Here is an 8,532-nt window from a genome sequence, read left to right as displayed (position 1 = left end):
TACACGCACTATTTCTACTTCATAGATGGAATGAAAAAAAGTTTTGTCAGAATGGTCGAATGCTGAGTTGAATTCCGGACTTTTCGATAGAAGCGCAAAAGCTCCAGTCAATCATGTTTGTTGTGCAGTTGTATTTATCTTAACTTAAATATATTCCGTAGTCCTTTTTTGTGTGTGTTGGTGGGGTGGGGAGAGTTCCATAATGCTATGAAGGTGTGAGCCAAGAACATGGTAACTAACAAATTTTCAATTGCTGAGTTACGCAGCATCAGATAGGCAGCAACGCATACCGCTTCGTTTAATCCCTCATGTATAGACTTATGTGGAAAATCAGCTTTCCGACTTTCAAAATGGATTGTGCAGCAGAAAATTTATAATTTCTTAAAATAGTAAAATTATGGGTTACCATGTTCTTATCTCACACCCTTCATGTTCAATCCCTCTTGTTAAAAATACAGAAAACTTGAGGACTGAACAAACCGTAATGGTGGTTATATAAAACTGTAGAATTTCAAGAATATACAAAACCAAAAGCTCTAGGTGTGCAGCCTTTAAGTGTATCATATAAATCTAAGTATTTTTCTCATGTTTTATTTTAATTTTATTTTGTTCCAAAAAGAGGGTATGGAATATTTTGAAGTAAAGATACTACATAGAATTTTGCTACTTATTTGAGTATTTTCTTAAAAGAAGTATTTACTTTTAGGGTTGGCTGGTTTACACCAGCTGTTTTTCTTCTTTTTTTTAAATAAACAACTGGTTTAAACCGAAAAAAAATAAAAGGTACGAAAAATGTGAATCGTGTGAACTTCATGGTGACGTTTCCATACATCAAACCATCTGCATTAGTTTTATTTCCTTTTCACATTTTACTCAAGGTGTCCCATGTTCAATTCTCGGTCGAACCACAACCCTTCTTTCATGCGTACACAAAGTAGCGGTTCGGATGTCACTTTAAGCGAAAGTCTTCTCCTTGATAACCTCGGTATTACGTAAGGATGTTAAGCCTGAACATACGAAACGAAACTAAATTGTATATTTCTGCATGCCTGAATGCCTGTTGTTTTATAAAGAAATCAAGGTTGCTTAAATATACTGATATAAATTGACAAAATTTATCGATTGCCTACGTAGCTTCCAACATTAGCTTGGATTGTATTTTCAATGATATGTACGCACTAAATTTGTAATTTAATACCTCAGTTTTAGCGTACTGATTATGATACGTTGACCTTTAAATTTTACATGCAAAGCAATAACAGGATTTTTTCCGTCATTGTTTTACATTTAGAGTAATAACGGGATTTTCCCGATGGCTAGGACGGGAGTTTTTTAATTTAAGAAATTTACTGACCGGACTTCTTTAAGTTTATGTGACCTCTTCCAGCATAACCCCGTTGTTGCATAATAACACCAAGGCGAAACAAACTTATTTCTGTCAATATGTAATATAAATACATAAAGCAAAATATCTAAACCCAAAATAACCTGTTTTAAACCAAAAAAAACTAGTTCAAACTCCCCCCAAACTCCCCCCGTTTTTGGCATTTTCAAAAACAACCATGGCTCTTGCCAACCCTGCTTACTTTTGTATGTAAGAGGTTTAAAAAAATCTTATTATATACATTGGTTAATCCTTTGGAATTCATAATGTAAATATGTTGAGAAGTAAAACTGTTTGAAATATCTTTTCGAAATTCAGGTTTATTTTCGAGGTTTTATATTATTATCGGCATCAACCACTAATTAAATGATTTTTTGTGTTGTAGAGAAGCGAAACAAAATCTGGTTTATCAATTTAAAGCAGAATTTTCAGAAAAAAAAAATTCCCAAGCAAAAGAGCGAAGCAGAAAAAACCGAGTTTTTTTTCAAAAAAGCCGTTTTTTTCCGAGCCCTTGCATCTCTAGATATCATGAACGACGTCACTGTTTTGCTTAGCTAATCTACATATTAAACACTGATGAATATGGTGAAATCTCAGTAATTCAGCAATCATACACAGTAGGAAAACATTTTTTCAGACTATATGTAGTCAAACATTTTCACAATTTGTAAGATTTTGGTGGTCATTGCTGGTAAGGTGATGATACAGTGACTCACAATTTTGAAAACTTTTTATTTAAAAATGCACCGCTGCACCAAACAGACAAGATCAATAATTGTCATAGTCAAAGAAGCATTCAACAAGAAAAAATCACTTTTAACCAGCAGAATTAATATTGAACTAAGGAACAAGTTGGTCAAGTCCTATGTATGGAGTATTAAACTCTATGGTCCAGACACTTGGACATTACGGAAGTTAGAGAGCTTCGAAATGTGGTTTTGGAGGAAGATGGAGATAAAATGGACAAAAAGGGTAACAAGCGAAGACTTTCAAAACTGACAGGAGAAAAGAGGACGCTTTTGGTCACCATGCTTCGTAGAAAGGCCAATTGGATTGGACACATCTTGCGAAGAAATTGTCTTCTTCACACTGCCATAGAAAAAAGATGGAAGGAAAGCGAGGAATAGGAAGAGAAAGAACACTACTGAACGACGATTGAAAAATGGGCTAAAATATTGGGAGTTGAAAGATTAAGCTGAACGTCGGGGAACTTCAAGAAACATGCCAGACCGAAACCTAAAATAATAAAAGAAAAAACTCCTTAGTCCCAGAACCTGCTAAAAGGCAGACTACATAATAATAATAATAATAATAATAATAATAATAATAATAATAATAATAATAATAATAATGGACCAAACTGATATATATATATATATATATATATATATATATCAGGATGTATGCTCCCTGTCTCTCTACATATGTGTGTAGATAGTGTATATATGTACAATCATGTCCAAAATGATTGTCGCGTATCTATAACTGTCTTCTTGTAACAATATATTTTTAATCCGATTTTGCAAGGTACTTTGAATACTGGTACTATGTGCCAAATCGGGAAATGTTTATTTGTGGTAAATTTCATAGGAAAGGAATTATAAATATGAAAATTAGAATGAGTAAAACAAAATGTTGCTAAATGGACAAGGAAGATTTATTTTCGTTTTATTGTTCTAATTTACTGCTCTTTTGACATGAAATTTGTCCCATACATGTCTTTGCTGATTATACACATACTAGCATTGTAAGAAATGCCGGGCGAATTCGCTATCAAATTATGTTCCTACAACAACATATTTATAGACATGCGACAATAATTTTGGACATGAGTGTACATCTATATCTATCTATCTATTAGGGTGGTTTGAAAGAAAAAAGTTTTTCTATTTCCGTAACGCTATAGTGCGCTAAAGTTGCCATTAGTGTAGACAAGAAAAAAACTTTTTTTTATTTACATATCTTCCAGTCCCGCATCGCCGTTGAAATTTGAAAAATCCGGTAAAAACAATAAAATTTCAATACTTTTTTAAAGCGACTAAACAATATAGGACGAGGACCCTTAGAGGTATACCTTAGAGGTATATATGGCCTAAAAGTTTCTTCAAGTATGTAAAAACGTTAAAATAAATAAACTATATTTATATGATATCTTCTGATCTCACATCGCTGCCAAAATTTAAAAAAATTGCGAATTTAGTAGAATTTGAGAGTTAAACATTTTTTAAACAAGTAATATAAGGACGCTACTCAGAACGAGAGGGTGGCTGCATCTGAAGTTCCACTACGCAACCAGCCATTCAATGATTAGGGTATATTATTTACTATTGTATTAAGAAGTTTATAATTTTATATATTTCGTCCCCCACAAATTTCATTTTCCTCTTCCCTAACAGTACAATTACATAGCAGACGTATGCCTATCATGTTCCCTCAGGTACATGGGAATGTGTCCAGTATGTGCCTTATATACCTCTAAGAGAGAAATCACATGGATGGCAAGTGATAGTCACAGTCTACATGCCAGACAGGTACCTGGGGAACGTGCCTAGTATGTTCTAAGTATGTTCCCCATGCCGTAAGCGTCAATGAAGCAAAAGTTACTCTCCAAAATATGTTAAGTCTTCTATATGCGCAATGTGTTTTCATTAAAGTGAGTCTAAAAAACACTTTAAACAAGTAAAAAATGTACCCCGGGTGGAAGCGAACCACCAACCTTTGGATTACTGTCCACGTGCTCTAACGACTTGGCCACGGAGACGATGAAGGGAACGTCGCTTGTAGAGGGATAAATTGTTGAGGTCTTTTGAACTTAGCTAATCTGATTTCTCTTTAACCGAGTATATTCGACGATAACCGTTTGGGATCAGATAAAATCTGGTCGCCATGTAATTTTATAACAAAATGACGAGTGTCTATTTACTTTGTTTCATGGTTCTTCCATATCCACTTTCAAATGATCGACGACAGTTGCCAGCTAATACAGTTGATTCGTTTGTTGCTTCTAGTACACAATACCTTAGAAAAAATGTAACAAATGCATCAAATGTGGGAGATGAATTTAGAATATCTAAATGGCGCATGCCTATCATTTATTGTCCTGTTAGGGAATTTGAAACAGTATGTACCTAAAGGACGTACCTAAAACATGTCAGATATATGTCCCAAGTGACGACATAAAAACAAATGTCTGTTAAAGGGCGAAACTGAGCCAGGTATATAAATGTTATATTTGTGGCACATAGTTGCAAATATCAATTAGGTGTAACAAGTACCTAAAACTGTAGGTATCTGAAGTATACACTTAGCACATGAATATCGTATGTGCTAAGTGTGGGGTACCTAAAAAGTAGCTGGGACATCTAAATGGCACATGCCTAGCACATCTTGTGCTGTTAGGGTTTATGCGGCGGCTCTGATTTATGTGGCCGCAGCGGGAGCTCAGTGATAAAATGTTCACTTGTGGGCATGGAAGTGAAATGAAATGAAATTTTTGAGTTTAACGTCCCACGGTTATGCCGCATAGGCTAAAGGAGACGGTGATGATGAGAGATGAATGAAATGGTGGAATGAAGAAAGTGGGAGGAAATGTGAGAACCCCGACAAAACCCACGCAAACGGCGTTTGTCTACAACAAAGTTCACTTTGTGGGAGCAGGGTTTGAACGCAAGACCCCAAGCACCAGAGGCGAACGCTCTACCACTGAACCACCGCGGCCCTTATTCTGGTGCATGGAGTCGTTGGTTCGATTCCAGCTCGTGCCAAGTGAGCTTTGTGGTGGACAAACACCGTGCGCATAGGTTTCCTCGGGGTTCTTCCACTTTCTTCATTCCACCATTCCATTCATTTCTCATCATCACCATCTCCTTTAGCCTAGCCGGCATAAGTGTTGGAAGTACAACTTAAAGATTTCATTTTTTCTGATTTATGCAAACACGTAGACATAGATGATCTTGACAATAGCGTAGCTCTGTGCTCTAGCACTGTGACCACAAACTCTACCAGTTATTGAATTTGAAACTGTCAATTGTGTGATCCAAGTAGACAGGCAGATACTCAGCAAAGACCAACTGTATTTACTGGACATATCAAACTAATCCAGTTAGGACACTGCTTTGAAGACTTTTCAGTTTGTGACTTTGGCCCTTTGTCACATTTAAGATGGCTCACTACAGCTAATAGAGTTATGCGGCTATACTTTAGTGTGGGAAGTCCTTCAGATAATGAGGCAAATTGTCAATTTTATCTTAAAGCTATACATGCCTATGTGCTATGGGGTTTGCCATTGAGTTGAGCAACATTTGACCGGAAGTCCACAACATGTTTACCAGACCGTTCAGAAAACGTGGTATTTTGCCAGGAGAGCAGAAATAAGTTGCAGACCCCGTTATAGAACGGAATACCTACTTTGCTCATTCAGAAATTTTGCTTTTGGCGATGGACATTGATGACAGAAACCACATTCGAGAGCTTAGGTAAAGACGACTTTTGAAGCCGGCCGGACACTTATGCCGGTTAGGCTAAAGGAGACGGTGATGATGAGAAATGCACGAAATTGTAGAAAGAAGAAAGTGGGAGAAACCCGAGAAAACCCACGCACATGGTGTTTGTCCACCACAAAGCTCACTTGGCGCGAGTTGGGATCAAACCACGGACCCCATGCACTAGAAGTGAACATTTTAGCTGAGCCCCTGCTTCCCCCGCATAAATCTGAGCTTAAAATCATTAGTAATAGACAAAAATAAAGGGGAATGTGGAAATTTGTAGGGGATGAATTATGTAAAACTATAAACTTGTTAATACAATAGTAAATAATACAACCTAATCACTGAATGGCTGGTTGGGTAGTAAAACAGCAAGTGCAGCCAACACTTCGTGGTGAGTAGCGTCCTTATCTTACCTATTTGAAGAAATTAAAAAAAAAAAAACACGTTAAACTCTCAAATTTTGCTAAAAACCGCAAATTGTGGAAATTTTTTTATGACAGCGATGCGCGACTAGAAGATACTATATAAGTATACTTTATTTATTTTAAAGATATTTTCGCGTTCTTGAAAAAACCTTTAGGCTATATAGGGTCTTCATTCTATAGTATTCAGTCCTTTTAGAAAAAATTGAAAATTTATTGTTTTTACAGGATTTTTCAAATTTCAACGGCGATGCGGGACCGGAATATATATATATATATATATATATATATATATATATATATATATATATATATATATATATAACTTTTTTCTTTTTGAGTTTTTTTCTTGTCTATACCAACGACAACTTTTGCACACCTTATGCGTCCAAAAAAAGCTTCGATCCTACGTGGAATGGACGTATAAAGCTCCTGAATCGCGGTGTGTGAAATTTTGTACCATTGTTCCTCCAAAACATGCTCCAGTTTCTTAAGGGATACTGGTGGAGGGTAATGAGACCGAACACGTCTTTCTAACTCAGACTACAATGACTCAATGATGTTCAGATCTGCTGATTGTGGGACCCAGGGGGTGGTGATAGCTCCTGGTCATGCTCCTCAAACCATGATTTCACCGTTTTTGCAGCGTGACAGGGTGCCAAATCATCTTTGTAGATGCCATCACCATCAGGGAACAATATTTGGGCCATGGCTAGAACCTGGTTCCCCAAAATGACCTTATACGCCTTAGCATTCATCATTCCATGCAAGGCTATGATGGGATCTGTAGAAAACCACGATATCACTGCTCATACTGTAATAGAACCACTCCATGTTTTACAGTTTGGAGCAGACAGTCTGTATCATAGGCCTGCGACAATATTCTCCATACATAAACACGACCGGTTGTTGGAAACAAGGTGAAGGTCGATTCATCGAACCACATTACATGTTTCCAATGTTCATGAGTCCACGCCTTGTGGTCCTTGCACCATTGGATACGCCTCTTCGAATTTACTGCTGCGATCAGGGGTTTGACGATAGCGGCCCTGCCATGAGTTTTCATTTTATGAAGTTTCCGTCGTACTGTTTTCGATGAAACCGGGTTCTGTAGGCAGGAATTGAGTTCATAGGTAATTTTCATTACAGTGGTCTTCTTTTTAACTGCTACAATCCGTTTTAATGCCCTCCGGTTCCCATCTGACAGGATTATCTTTCGACCACTGTTGTACTTTGCAGACGTCGTTTGCCCATGAATTGTGTATGCCCTCGTCACATTGGACACAGTTCCTTCTGACACCCCCACAATGTTCGCCACTGTTGCCACTGAAGCTCCAAACAGACGGGCACCAACCATCATACCTCTTCGCTGGAAGTCTGTCAGGTCGCACATTTTACCGCACTAGTTTCACACCACCGCACTCACAGGTGAACTGGTTACTGCTGACGGAAGACGAAGGTTCACATGACACATTGAAAACAAAAAAAAAACGATCGGCAACCGCAACGAGTGTTGTACAGTGGAGGGCCAAACTTACGTGTCCTGTATGAAATGTATTGAACCTGGGTTTCTCACGCCGGAGAGCTTAGACTAACGATATAGCCACGAGGGAGCTCGGAGCAGATCTAAAAAACATATTCCCTTGTACTCACCATTCCGTTCAAAATACTGATTTCATTGTTCTTTCGATTAAAGGTGAGATAGTGTTAAGACCAACCAATTGATCACTTCTTTTGAGAAGTTGAAAACTACTGATTTTACTTATGTATTGAATAGATAATTTGTTGAAATATTTTCCTGGTTATAATAATAAAATATCTATAAAATATGTTTTGAATCCTTGTAACATATCCTTTTGTTTGATGTCCAAAAGAAAATGTGAAGCTACTGTATATACCAAGTATGAATCATGAGACTATAAAGAGTCCATCGACACATCATTCATCAAATTCTAAGAGACTGTTTAGTTACATATAGGAAAAAGGAAACGCACAATCTGACATGTACACTTCTGTTGCACGTTTTAAGAGATTACATAAATGAGAATAACTCTGTTTCTTATGATAAAAAATGTCATATGTTCTGTTGGAAATGGGCAGAAGAAGAAAAGACACATTCCCCCCCCAAAAAAATAAATAAAAAATAAGAAATCAGCAACTTATATTAAGAAAAGAAATCTCCGAAACTTTCATTGCCAAATTCTAAGTTCCATTTTCGTAAACGTGGCAAACGCGCAGC

The sequence above is a fragment of the Thermobia domestica genome, chromosome 6 (assembly GCF_964235325.1).
Source record: "Thermobia domestica chromosome 6, izTheDome1.hap1.1, whole genome shotgun sequence".
In the NCBI taxonomy this organism is placed as follows: Eukaryota; Metazoa; Arthropoda; class Insecta; order Zygentoma; family Lepismatidae; genus Thermobia; species Thermobia domestica.
This window is presented reverse-complemented; position numbering follows the sequence as displayed.